At 35.8% G+C, this 14,640-nt stretch overlaps 1 protein-coding gene and 1 long non-coding RNA gene across 5 annotated transcripts in view; one reads left to right on the top strand and one right to left on the bottom strand.

Moving 5' to 3' along the window:
* The window catches only part of LOC126756485 (uncharacterized), a 164,810-nt gene extending 161,572 nt beyond the window's left edge, over positions 1-3,238 (bottom strand). Inside the window, exon 1 of the long non-coding RNA XR_007666587.1 lies at positions 3,111-3,238. This is a non-coding gene — a long non-coding RNA (uncharacterized LOC126756485). The remainder of the gene's footprint in view (positions 1-3,110) is intronic.
* The window catches only part of LOC126756471 (keratin, type II cytoskeletal 6A), a 276,027-nt gene that overhangs the window by 210,242 nt on the left and 51,145 nt on the right, over positions 1-14,640 (top strand). The window lies entirely within an intron of this gene.

Genomic DNA, 14,640 nt, shown 5'->3' with positions numbered 1-14,640 from the left:
ATCCTCGTTATCCTCTTGCGTTCTAGCACTGGTGCTATGAATTTCGTGTGAGCTTAGAAATCGTTGATCGATTACCAGCCACTGTGCGACTGAGAAATCCTTCTGGCCAACAATAGAATGCAGGAGATTCACCCAACTACTTGCTCTTATCAAGATTCATCTTGTAGCAGTAAAAGTGTAGTGTAGAAGTTCTTAATAGGCATTGTTCAATTGTCCTTCATTGTGTTCGTGCGTTAAAGTAAAACATCGCATGCAAATTATCTAAGCTATATAGATGAAGATGAGGTAGAAACATCCTAGTGTCTGGATAACTTTAATATACTACTTTTTACAAGGTTGAGATTGAAACATATCGGCGGCCAAGCTTTCGATGAACCAGAAGAGCAGGAGAAAACTGTCCTCTGTCGAATTATTAGGTCTTTATGAACAATATGTAATAGTTTTAGGTAACACAACGGAACAGCATTCTAAGCTGCTAGCTTTTCTCACACCTTCTTCCAACAGTTTTCTATCCAAGACAACCCCAAGGTACTTGGTGTGTTTCTTGAGAGATAGTTCTTTCTTATTTATTGAAGGGAACCTTCATAGAGGAATTTTGAGTTTTCTTGTTAACGCTGTCGATGCCAATCCTGGATTGTATTGAGAGTGGTTATCATAATACTGCCAATGGTCTGTAGACACCTACCCGTTATTAAGATTGCAATGTCGTTCACACATGCCACTATTAAAGCAAAAGGCCCTATTGCCATTCAAATTTCTTAAGGGGGTATTCTGGTTTAGAAATTCGAAAAAATCGATTTTTTTTTTTTGCATATTTTTATGGTATAATCCTTCAAGAAAATGTCCCTAAGAGGATTTTTCGAAATTCAAATTATTTTCCGAGTTACAGCTCATTTTATGACTCCGACTCCGACTGCGCGCGACTAGTTCTCAAACTTTAAACTCGTTTTTCTCATAACTACTTTTCTAGAAACGGTGTGCATGATATCTCAAGTTCTACTCAACCGATTCACATGAAATTTTACACAGAGCTTTCTCATATATTATAGTATCGCTCTACGAAGAGAGATTCCCAACCACAAAAAAACAGGGAAAATACGAAACTTTTTTTTCAAACATCCACCATTTTGAAAAATAATTTTTTTTTCAAAAACGTTTCGTATTATGATAACTACACTTTTACTCTTCACAGATTTCGCATAAATTTTCATTTTAGGTCATGGAAAGGATTTATATCCTGTACATCAGGACAAGCCATTGTTTCATCAGTCTCTGCTTCGCCGACCTGCAGTTTTTTTAATTTTATTTTTTTCATATATTATTTATGTTTTGTATTCTTAGAATATCAATAAAAAGCATGTAAAAAAATGGATAGTCAAAATAATTTTTGATTTTTTTTATCGCGTCAAAAAAATACCTAAAATTCGGGCTTCTAAACCAGAATACCCCCTTAACAGTCATTGTCAATGTCCATAGAAGCAGAGATAGCAATCCACCTTGCGGAGTACCTCTACAGACTTCCTTGGTCAATCTAGCGTCGTTTCATTCTGCTCTTATCCTCTTATCTAGAGGTCAAAAGGCTTTTGATCTAATGTTGTATAGCAGGATCAACACCTATTGACTGGATACTATTTATAATATATTCCGTAGAGACGTTGTTGAACGCTCTAGAAATGTACAGGCATGCTCCAAGAGCGTATTCCTTATACATATTTAAGAGCTCTTTCGATATTAAATACCAGTCTATGGAGTGCAGTGAACGATCGTAATCGGAATTACTAAGTACTTGAATCGAGAAATTTTTCATTTTACGAGATATTTTCGCCAAATTGCCTAAGACAATGATGTAATCTCTGAATAAACAGTTTATCGAATCACTACAAACTGACCGGTCAAAGTTCTTGTAAATACATTTGTGTATTTGTGAAGAGAACTATAGCTTCGTTGTAACAAAAGTTAATGTTTTTTGTTCTTATAAAGTATTTGCACACCTTTCTTAGCTAGCTCATCTTATAGTTAATGAATTAATTAAAGTTTTCAGTCTAGGAAATAAACAATTGTATTAATTTTATATGAAAAAAATTATGTCTATGGTAGCATCCTTCAGTTTCACATGCTACAGTCACCATTATAGGTCTTATTGTATATACTATACATATGTATACGAATGTTACATATAAAATGTATATGTATGTATGAAAAATAAATAGTGCGTACACTATGCGTAAATAAAAGCGAAACACGCACAAGCTAACGCTCCTTTAATAGATGGTAATGCAATGAAATGCACGCGCTCCCATATTTTCGCAACACACACACACACCTGCGCACGCGCATAGCCATTAAAGCAGAAATTGCGACATTTATTGCAATGTGCGCTACTTTTAAGTGATAGTTGTTGTTGTTTTTTTTTTTGGATTTTGATTTATATTTTGTTGTAATGTTGTTGCTGGCAAAGCGTTGTTATTTATGTAACTCGTTTTTGTTTTTGTTGTGCCACTCAAAAACAAACGTTCGTTTGTGGTGTGTGGCGACTTAAAAGGATTTTACGATCTGGCATCGAAAACTCGGACGCCATTACGCACAGTTGCACACGTAAAATTACGGCACATACATGCGTATAACGGTATGCATTTGCAAGTGTTTCAAAAATATATTTACAATAGCGTAAAATGTATATCACACCGCTGCAATCGCATTGCGCATGCGCACCTCAGCAACGCGCGTTTAATGGGCAGGCGAGCGAACAAAGCTTTCGCTGCGGCAGCTAAATGTCGAGAGCTGCCCCGCTGCCACGCTGCCACATTGTCATTTTGGCATTTATCACATTTTGATCCTATCGCATTCGTCTATCGCTGATTTCGCATTAGATATGCAATGCATCGGCGATTACCATAAACGTGTGCAAATATGTTTAGATGTATGCACGGTGTGTTTGTGGTTGCGCACGCATGATAAAGTGCACATAAAAGGTAGTTTTTGGGTTTTGTGTGCTCATTTGCTCAGGTGAAATCCAAGTCACCAACTATGAGCCTATCTAAAATACTTAGGGATATGTCGGTCACTTTAAGGCGTTTATAAATAAATTGCAGAAATATGATACAACTTACCACACTTTTATATTTATGTCTTCCTTGATGCTCTTTTTATCCACTATGTGGTAGATGACCACATATTTCTCGAATTAAACCGAAATCACACTTTGTAGACTTTGCAGCTTTCAGCAAAACCGCCTTTTTATCACTGGATTTTCTAAAACAAAAAACAATAAGAAAAATTTAAATAAATTTATATTTTTCATGATAATATTGTACAGGTAATTTCAAAAATAGGATAATTTTAATAATTATTTTTCGAAGCAGAACTTTCATAGTTGTTGACTAAGACAAGCTTACTTTATGTTGCTATGGTTATTTCAAACTAAATTTTTTTAGACATCAAAATAGGCATTCTTCATCATTCGATTATCATATACATATGAATAATTGTCTATACGTATTCGATCACATTGGAAATATTTATAACTACGTAAACGGTTTCAGCTGGCAACCTTTCTTCAAATAAGCGTCTTTAGTTTGAGTAATTGCAGTTTGTTAATCTCATTAATTTTTTTGACATAAAATTTACCAACAGGTGACAACCAATCTTAAATCCATACATATAGGTTAGGTTAGGTTAATTGGTAGGCCAACAAGCAACGCTTGGACCAGTTTGGTCCTTTGCGATACCAGATTGAGTTCAGTTGCTAAGTCTAAGACGAGTAGTCATCCAAACATATAAGTCACAGAAAATTGTTTTCAAATTTGTATACCCTGAGCAGAGTATATTAACACACAAAAGGAAACGTCGGAAACCCTATCATGTATTTATGTGTCATTCCATCCAAAATTTACATTCAAAACTTTTTTCCGTGCAAAATATTTTTTTATGTTTTTTAAGGGGAAATGTTGCACAAGTATTTTTTTATTTCGACTCAATATGAAAAATTTAAGAGTCATGAAATTTCAAATTTTGAAAAAAAGTACCTTTAAATATATGAGAAGGAAAGCATTTCACTATAAATTATTTAATTACATTTTCCTAAAAAAAAATATTTTTTTTTTGTATTTGGAACAACTTTTATTCAGTTCTTTTTCTCTTCTCAAAAATGTTTTTAACTGCACACCTCATTAAATCCATTTTATTTAAGTCCCATATTCTAATAATTTTAAAGAAAAGAATGGTGGTGACCATACCAAACAAAAAATTTCACAGATTTTTTTTTTTTTTTTCAAAATGACATAGTGGCGAATACGGTGGTTGTGGTACGATATTGGTTGAAAATTTGGCGAAAAACTTACGAGGATTCAATGCAGTGTGCGATGGTGTATTATCGAGGTCACAAAACCAAGAGTTGCCGGCCCATAATTCCGACCTTATTTTACTAATAGCCCTTGTTGACAGTCTGGCCGGTCAGAAGGAATTCGGAGTGCACCACCTCTCGATAATAGAAAAACATGACATGGTTATTTCGGCTTCGACTCACATTTGCAACGATATTCGGCCGACTAATTGTCTGCTTCCGGGTCGTAAGCATAGCTCCAAGACTCATCGCAAGTAATAATACTTTGCATGACATCCTGATAGTCGGGAAGCATTGTTTCAGATAAAACTTTTAGTGATTTTGGAACCAATTCTTGAACTTTTCTTAAGCCCAAATGATCTTTTAAAATGGTTTTCACTGATCCTTCCGATATTCCAAGGATACCAGTAAGATCTTTAACAGTTAATCGTCCATTCTCAAGCAGGAATTTCTTTTCTTTATATCATCAGTTATTGTTGATGCCCGTCCTGGACGTGGTTCATGGTCAACGCATTCTCAACCTCTTTGAATAATCCAAATCCAATATAAAAATAAATATACCAATCAAAATCACTTTTTCGCGACAAGCAATAATCGCCGAAGACCTTTTTCCAACATTCTGAACGTTTCGGCACCAGAAATTTGATTCCGCACACAAAATTTAATGAACTTTTTGGTTGAATAATTTCACACATCGTAAAAATCGTCGAATGCACTTTATGTACTTGAGAAAGACTAGCGTTTACTAAATATAATACAAAGAATTATTTTGATGTCACATTTGGCACTGATGTCACACCAACATTGAAAAAATATTATAGTTCGACGAATAGTTTTCGCGGAAAATTTAAGTTAAAAAGTTTTACATTTTTTTACCCACAGTAGTATGTCTTCATATGAATGACGTTTGATACATCTATAGAGTTGAGTTATAGAACACGTTTTACCCATTTAAGATCCGAGTAAAAAGATATGACAGCCAAATTGAATGCCAATATATCGGCGTATGATCAACTTAGGGAAGTATTAAAACAATTTGGGGATTGGCGAATTTCTTCGATAGATTGACTTGCCACCCAACATAATTTGGGTTCAACCGAAAGCAATGAAAGTCTTAAAAGTAAGGTCATAATATAATCATAGTAATATATAAAAGTCTAATAAGTCTTTATTAAAAAAAAAAACTAGGCTAATTGAAAACCCTGAAAGTCTATTGCTTCTCATACTTGTCTCTTCAATCAATCAGTCAAATTAATTTCTTTAAGCCCAAAAGTCACATAAATCCCCGCAATCCGTATTAAATCTTCGTAGGCATAATAAAACTGACCTTTTCTCTTAAGTACGAAAGTTAAGTCTAAATTCAAAATTACTTGACTCTTTGGTTTTGAATGAGGTAGTGGCTAATTTTCTGGTTTTAGTAGGAAAATCCATGTTATGGCATCGCTAAATAGTATCAGAGCAATTTGCCGTTAAAATTCAAACAAAATAAGGAAATTAGCGCACAATACTAGAAAATTAGTCCTGTCTGTATTTCGAAAACATTTCCTATGGGAAATTTACACTCTACAACATACAACGCTAAAAACATTTCCAGCAACGCTTATGTATGTTTGTCGGCTTCTCTTATTTCTTTTCTGCATTTCGCAAATGATTTATGTTGTTGTTGCCGGTTTTTGTTGCCACAGATGCATTAGTGCACATAAAAGTGCTTAGTTATATGTTTGTATGTATGTGTGTGTGTGTGCTTTGCGAATACACGTGAATTATAGCGTCCGTTTCATGTCGCACAGCGGCAAGTGAATCGTTTGAAGTCCGTCCGCTTCGCTTTCGCATGTGCTAATGTTGCTCCGACTGTGTGACTACAGCGTCGGCACTTGTTACAGACACCTAAGGCATTAGATAGCTTCAGCAAATAGAGGATATTTATTATTAGTTTTTTTATTTGTTAATTTGGTTTACATTTTTTCTCATTATTGCCATGCAATGTTAGAGGATGTGACAACAGCAAAAACACAGTTAGAGGTGTGCGTTACTTACAAGCGGAAAATTACCGTTTAAAAGCGTATATTTGAGTATACATATGTATGAGTGTGAATTTATTATGCTGAAGAGCTCAAATATGAAATCGTTAGTCATATTTGAGACATTTTAAAACAACTTCACAGCAGTGACTGTTATTTAATATGAAATTCAAAATTCGAAAAATTTTAAAAATTAAAATTTATAATTAGCTCCAAAGCAATAACTGTTATTTAATACAAAATTCGAAATTCGAAAAACTTTAAAAATTCAATTTTTTAGTTAGCTCCACAGCACTGACTCTTATTTAATATGAAATTCGAAATTCGAAAAATTTAACAAACTAAAATGTTTGGTTAGCTCCACAGCAGTGACTGTTATTTGATATAAAATTCGAATTCGAAATTAGCACTGACTGTTTAATATGAATTTCGAAAAATTTTAAAAATTAAAAATGTTTTTTTAATTACACAGCACTGATTGTTCGAAATTCAAAAAATTTAAAAAATTTAGTTTTTAATTAGCTCCACAGCACTGACTATTATTTAATATGAAATTCGAAAAATTAAAAAAAAATCAAGTTATTATTTAGCTACACAGCAGTGACTGTTATTTAATATAATATTTAATATGAAAATCGAAATTCGAAAAATTTAAAAAATTAAATTTTTTAATTAGCTCCACAGCACTGACTGTTATTTAATATGAAATTCGAAATTCGAAAATTTTAAAAATTCAAATTTTTAGTTAACTCCACAGCACGGACTGTTATTTAATATGAAATTCAAAAATAATAAAAAAATCAATATTTCAACATTTTCATCTCTAAATTTTCAGTTAATATTTTTTTTAATAATTTTTGGATTTCGCTTACATCTTTCTTACTATTCAGTTGCAAATTCGAAAATAGCTTTTTTAATTCAAAAATCTATAATTGTTTCGTGCGACAAATATAAAATTGAAACGAACTTTTTACAAAATTCAATTTTTTATTATTTTTGCATACATTTCTTAATTCGCTAAAGGAACGTGTTGCTCATTAATCGCCCATCTGGCGACGTGCTGATTTTGGCTTTCGAATTTCTTTCAAACAACTACTGCTTGTCACTTGAAATAAATCAAATAATAGGTATGTGTGTTGAAATGTTCAGATATAAAGCATGCATTGCTTTGCTGCAATCAGTGTGACATAAAGTTGTAGAATTCTTAATTAAAAGAATCGTTAAAAAACTAAAACTCGAAACTTGACAATTTGATTACCAATACATATTCATGCGTATGTTACCACACATCCCAGCAGTGAAATATGAAACTAGATATAAAAGTGAAAGAAATTGAACTAGTCAGAAAAGCATCAGAATTACATACGCCATTTTTCGGAAAATTAATTTAAAAGGATTTCGTCGGTGGTTTAGAACTTTTCCAAAAAAAGCACAGAGAACCTAAACGGTTGCCACGAAGCTGTAATACCACTCACATATAAAAAAGTTGTCTTACAAGAACTTGAGTGATTTGAACAATTTATTCGGAGATTGTAAGATTACCTTGAACACTAATCCATGCCAAATTGTTTGAAGATATCTTCTCAAATGAAAGTTTTCGTCACAAGGACATTCAGATTCTTGAGGAGAAAAAGACCTGAGCAAAATTTCATATCGCTATCTCAAAGACTGAGGATCTACATATTATTATATATTGACGTCTTCCTGTCCATCTGTCATTATTTAGGCGAACTAGTCCCTCAGTCTTAGAGATATCAATCTGAACAATGTACGTATACTTCATAGTCTCCCATTTCCCTTCTGGGTGAATTGTGGCAAACTTAATACACCCTGTTCAGGGTGTAAACAGACAGTCAGCAGGAGTAGTACCGTTTTTTACCGTTTTTCTAGTAATGCATTTTATATTTACACTGAATTTTCTAATGCGGTTTTCACCGTAGTATATGCTATATGCATTTTATATCTTGGTTGCCAATTTATTGAGAACGTAGCATTGTACGGTTATGCAATTGAAATGGGATCAACTTGCAGATAAAATCAGTTCGTTATACATAATTTAAGACAATCATAAAAAGCGGTTGCAAAAATCCGCGTGATAAAAAGTTTAGTATCCTAATAAGAAGGAAACATTTCGGAAAACAATAAAATGGATAAGAAAACAACTTTTGCTTTTGCTATATGCAAATATATTTAAAGAATTAACCAAAATTAAAACAAATAAAATTGCATAAAAGATGGCAAAAGAAAGAGATTAAATGGCAAGTTAAATTTCAAATTTTTCTAAATTTTATTTAAGGGGAACACCTAGTGCGACAGCCTAAGGGTTAGGTTAGGTTAATCTGGTAGGCCAATAAGCTACCCACAAACCATTATGGGTCCTTTGCGATACCAGATTGCGTTCAGTTACTTGGTCCATGAGGAGTAGTCATCCTTTAGAACGCCTTGACGCGAATTTCAACAGACTCTGCGGCCTCACTATAGAAACCTCATCCAGTGTAACATACCGTGAGAACCCCAGATGCTTACAGCGTAGCCTTGCCAATGCAAACGTTTATAAGAGATGCTCTATTGTTTCCCTGGTGAGTTGCTCTAGACATTTCCTGCAATATTTTCGATCTACCAGTCCCACCAGACTGTGACCAGTTAGTATTTCACCAGACAGTGACCAGTTAGTATTCCGATCATGTTCCTACAGTCTCTTCTATCGAGTTCAAATTTTTTAGTTCAATTTTATGTACTTCCGATCGACCGTTTTGCACTTTTGACTTTTGCAGTTTTGAACCCCGGTAGATCATTCCAACGGGTTGATAGAACTGAATGAACTGAGTGTCTATACTTTAGAAAGCTGTACAATTTTGAAAAAAAACATGATACTTTAAAAAGGAATGAGCAATAATAACTAATCTAAGAAGGCGGTTCAATTATTACCGCATCTTCTATTGCTTTTAACTCAATATACTTCACCCAGAAACGCTTCAACTTTTCCACCCATTTGAAAAATACGTTTTTAAGAGGTCAGCGATTACCTTATACTACTCAAATTTCGGCGACGAGTGATATTTTCAAGTTATGAAACAAAAAAGAATCGCGCAGGGCGAAATATGGAGCAATTTGTTGGGAGCGACATAGTAAAAGAATACTTTTTTCTTCGCTATTTGACGCGACTATTAATGTTAAATAATTCGACACAGCAGAACGGATCCCAGAAAATGAAAATTTTTTTTAGATACTAGAACAGTCTTCGCATTTTTCGAGGCAAGTTCGAGGTGACGTCCAGTATTTTAACGGTTTCTTGGTATATGGTGTATAGCAGTTAACCCAGATTTTGTCAACAGTCATGAAACGAAGCTAACACTATTTTAAATTATGCTTAAACAGTGCTAAACACTGCTATAAAGTGGTCATACGGTTGCACTTGCTGTCTGGAGGGAGCTGAAACGGCCGTCTTTGCAGACAGATTTCTCATACCCAATAAAATAAAAGAAAAAATTCTAAGCACTCTGAACACGTCGGACAACTCGAACTAATTTCGTGCTGGAATCTGTACAGGTAGCATTTAAAGCACCCACGTCCACATAGTATTTGGGTTAGGTGGAAATCCAGGTCTCCAGGTCGTCTGTCGATCCACGAATGGATGTCCGGTATCAGTCTGTGGGTGCACCGTCCTTTGAGTGAGGTTTTGCACCGCTGCTGCCATATTGTTAATCTTTTGACTCACTCTTCTCTTTTGGCTCCTATAGACTAGTATATCTGCTCGTATTCATCACCCTGGTTGTCAATGGGCATCATACTGGCTATTACTTCAGCAGCGTCACTTGATATTGTTCGGAAAGCACTGATAACTCTTAGTGTCAACAGGCTGTGCACTGTGCTTATTTGTCTGGCAAATACTTCAATGCCTAGCGCCTTGAGCCTTATTGGAGCCGCATATAACACAACCGATCACATTACTCTTGGTAGTAAACCTCTATTTTTGTTTATTTTTTTCTTTTTCATAATGCGTTTAGGATTTTATTCGCTTTACCTGCAGTGTATTCTAGGTGATCTTTAAATTTGAGCCTTGAGTCAATTATTACTCCCAGATACTTTAGTTGTGGCTGTGAATGAATCTCACACTCCCCTACGGTGAGAGATATACTTTTTTCTACTTTCCTTTGTACTTTTGAGCAAGACTTCTGTGTTTTGAGCAGCCAGTTCTAAACTCATTGAGGAGACCCACTGGCGCAGACCGTTTATGCACTCATTGCATTTGCTCCGAAGGTCATCTAGGTGTTTACCCACTGCTACCAGAAGAAGGTCGTCTGCGTATGCAATTAATTTAACGGCTTTTCGTTGGTGTCTTCTTAGCACCCCATCATACATTAGGTTCCGTAGAAGGGGAGTTAGAACTGAGCCTTGCGGTCCCCCACTCAAAATAAAGTAGCTCTTGGTGCCTTTAACAGTATCGAATAATAGTCGCCTGTTTTTGAAATAACTCATAATAATTTCCATAAGATATTGAGGAGCGCGTATGTCACAAAGAACCTTGATTAAGCATTAGCATTGTATAGTGCGTCAATGGTGGACCTCTTTTTCATAAGCCGTATTGCCTTCTGATAATCCGCCAACTTTCTGGATTGCTAATTCCAAGCCTACTACGGTCTGCCAATACGAGATCCTAGACTTTTTAACACGTTTTCGTCGGGTTAGTCGTATTCGGGGCACCTGAACGTATTTCATCTAAAAATTTTTGACAAACTAGGTAATTCTATATACTTGTATATATGTATATCTAGAGTAGGCTTTGAGCGGCCGTAACTGACGAGAAAACTATACTTTCGCCGTCGAAAGGTAGTTTGGATATTGAAAAATAATCCTCGACGAGTAGAAATAGTAGTCAGTATAGTTTTTCTTTCTTATGATATTCCAACATAGTGTAAAATTATCGGTTAGTAACTAACTAAAATAATTCTGTAGGCTCTACTATTTTTAATAAGTTCATAAAGTATTGCATCAAAAAATACTTCAAACGTCTACAAGCGTGGACTTTAAGTGTGTGACAGGTCTAGCAGCGATTTACGCGGCCTTTGCGACAGAATTGAAATAAAGTTGTGCCATAAATGCGCATTTGACAGCCCAAGACACAAATGAACATTAATGCAAATAAAATTTGTTTCTGCACTTAAGTGGACGCTGCAGATATGTAAGTATGTTTGTTGCTTAGGTCGGCTTTTATAAGGCACTTAAACGAGTTCACACACACACACACACACACATGAGTACGCGCTTGATATTTTACATTTGATCAATTGTGTCAAATTTCAACTGTCAAATGTCATTTGCGGCGTCAAATTCAATTTTTTGCGCAACCGTTGGAAACCCAACAGCAATGCAAACAACCGCACAAAAAGGTAGTCGTAAATAAATAAAAGTGTGTTATAATTTTTTTTGTGGCATTGTTGCCATGCCATTGTTAAATGGGTACCTTGTAGTGGCTGTAAGTGTCAAAAACTGGTCCACTGCAGTTTTAAGCACGCACTTAAGCACGCATATAAGTATGTGCATATTGCACAGCTTATTATTTGCTGTCACTGTTGTTGTTGTACGGCTGATGACAAGAAACAAACGGTTTTGGCATTATTGTGGCAGGCAGAAAGGTCAAGCACTTGGGCCCATTGCAGTTGGCAAACTTGTTAAGTCAAATATTTGTTTAGCAGCAAATTTGTTTTCTTCTTTTGTCAGCTTGTTTTGCTTTTTAAATACTCCAGCGACCTACCTAAACAGGCACACGGCCTTAATGGTGTGCCGTGAAATAACAAACATAACAAAAACAAAATAATATTGCAACATGCAACCGTATCAATGGGGCTGCTGCACGCAAGTGAAAGGAAAACATTAAGACACAATTTTTGCTTAAATAAATAAATAATGGTAAAAAATCGAAATAAAAGCGATGAACGCTATAGATATTTATATAAACACTACATTTTTAAAAATTTATTAAAAAAAATATATATAATTTTTTTAATAAATATTTTTGTTTTGATGCTTCAAGTGCAAAGAAGTTATATTATTTTTGATCAGATAAGTTATATATTGTTATTTTGAATATTATTCAGGAAAGACCATGGCACTCAATAATATTTGCGTAATGCTTATATTAAATGAAATGGTGATCCATTTTTATGTCCCCTACTTTTTTTTAAAGAAAAAAACACAGAAACTTCCCTTTTCAGCTCTCGGTAGCCATCTCATTCCGTACATATAATGGTCGATTGTAACGTTGCAGGCTCAACCCATTTGGAGATGTTTCTTCGTGGAGGCTGAATTTTCCGATCGTTGTGCCAAAGATACCTTTATTGCCACCTTGGCGTTAAAGTCGCCAAGCACAATTTTGACATAGCGGCGGGGGCAGCTCTCATAGGTGCGCTCCAAGCGCTCATAGAATTCATTTGGTCACGTCGTCCTTCTCTTCCGTCGAGGCGTGGACGTAAGTCGGCGATATGTTTAAGAACTTGGCTTTGATGCGGATTGTGGCTAGACGTTCATCCACCGGGGTGAATGCCAGTACTCGGCGACGGAGTCTCTTTCCCACCACGAATCCCACACCGAATTTGCGCTCTTTTATATGAACGCTGTAGTAAATGCCACAAAGGTCTACTCGCCTCAGTCCTTGTCCCGTCCATCGCATTTCTTGGACGGCGGTGATGTTAGCCTTTATTTTCACGAGGACATCAACCAGCTGGGCAGCGGCACCTTCCCAATTAAGGACCCGACATTCCAGGTGCAAGCCCTTAATTCGTAATCCTTATTTCGTTTGCCATGGTCGTCATCAAAAGAGGGGTCTCTCATCCTAGGCTGTTTATACTTTTCCATTGAGTGTGTTTTTTACGTGTTGGGTCCCAAACCCAGCGCACAACCCTGTGGAGGGCAAGTTTCGTCTTCTCACTTTAGCTCCCCTTCAAACGGATGTTCTTTGGCTACCCAGAGGATACTTGGTCAAAGACTGGAAGACGTAAGCTGCTTGAGCCATATGTAAAAGAATCGTTTCTGGCCACTCCAATGTGATTAGCGATCAGAGAACTTTCCTCACTTGCGTGAACTTCTACACATGGCACCAGCCTCCAATGGGCCCAATCGCTAAACAAAAATTTCTTTTCAAGAGTCGAAGAGCGAAGCGATGTCGTTTGGTAAGGTCGAGCGACTACAGTTCTTACACAAGCTGTATTTTGTACGCTTTCAATTTAAGATCTAGACGCAAAATGCACCCAGTCGTTCCATACGTCTGTACGAGTTGCTACGACCGGCGTCAAATTGATTCTCCACGGTCTTCGTGTATACTCTCAGCTACGGCTGCTATATTCTCTTCACCGCGTGCTAGACGTGGTCTTTTCGTTCGGATATTATCCAATAATGAATGAATCTCTAGATAGATGATGGTGTTGCGATTGGTATGCTCAGTGGCCCGATTATGCTGACCATAAGTTGAGCGAAGCTCGCGTAATACATTATTTTCAGAACGTTAATTGATGAAATGCCAAACAATAATGCATAAAAATAGTATGACAGCTTGACATGACTCACGCGTGATCTGTAAACAAGGGTTATTAAAAAAAAGTACCTATAATTGGATCACCTGTTAGTTTGATGTTGCATAATTTTTACGGGAGGCTGTACACTTTTTCCTTAGGTAATAAGACGAAGAAGTTACCCTAATTTCCCAGGAATTAACCTCAATGTCATTTAGTAGTATGCCAAAATAAGGTGTAAAAAGTTAGCTTTTCTGGGAAAGTTTATTATATAATTATTATCAACTGAAAAATCCCCGTCCAGCCATAGATGGCGCTACTAGAATTAAAACCAAATGAATTATAGTAAGCCTTAACCTTCAAAAGGCGCGTATATAATTTTTTTTCCAGCTGTCGGATCATTAGTTTGTGAATTATATAATTTTGAGTGAAGCAACTTTTGTTATTGTGACAAAAATGGATAAAAAGGAATTTCACGTGTTGATAAAATACTGCTTTTTCAAGGGCAAAAAAAGTTGAAACAAACAATTGATGGGTTGATGACGAGCTCCCGGACACTGCCTCTGTAGATCAAACATCAAGAATTGGTATACTAAGTTTCGACGTGGCGAAATGAGCGAAATGAGCACCGCCTGAAAGGGGTACTACCGACGAAAATATCATAAAAGTCCACAAAATAATATTGGATGACCGTAAAGTTAAGTTGTTCGAGATAGCAGGTTCTCTAAAGATTTTAACTTAACGTGTACATCACGAATGTTGTTCAGTC

This window comes from Bactrocera neohumeralis, chromosome 4 (genome assembly GCF_024586455.1).
Source record: "Bactrocera neohumeralis isolate Rockhampton chromosome 4, APGP_CSIRO_Bneo_wtdbg2-racon-allhic-juicebox.fasta_v2, whole genome shotgun sequence".
In the NCBI taxonomy this organism is placed as follows: Eukaryota; Metazoa; Arthropoda; class Insecta; order Diptera; family Tephritidae; genus Bactrocera; species Bactrocera neohumeralis.
This window is presented reverse-complemented; position numbering and strand designations above follow the sequence as displayed.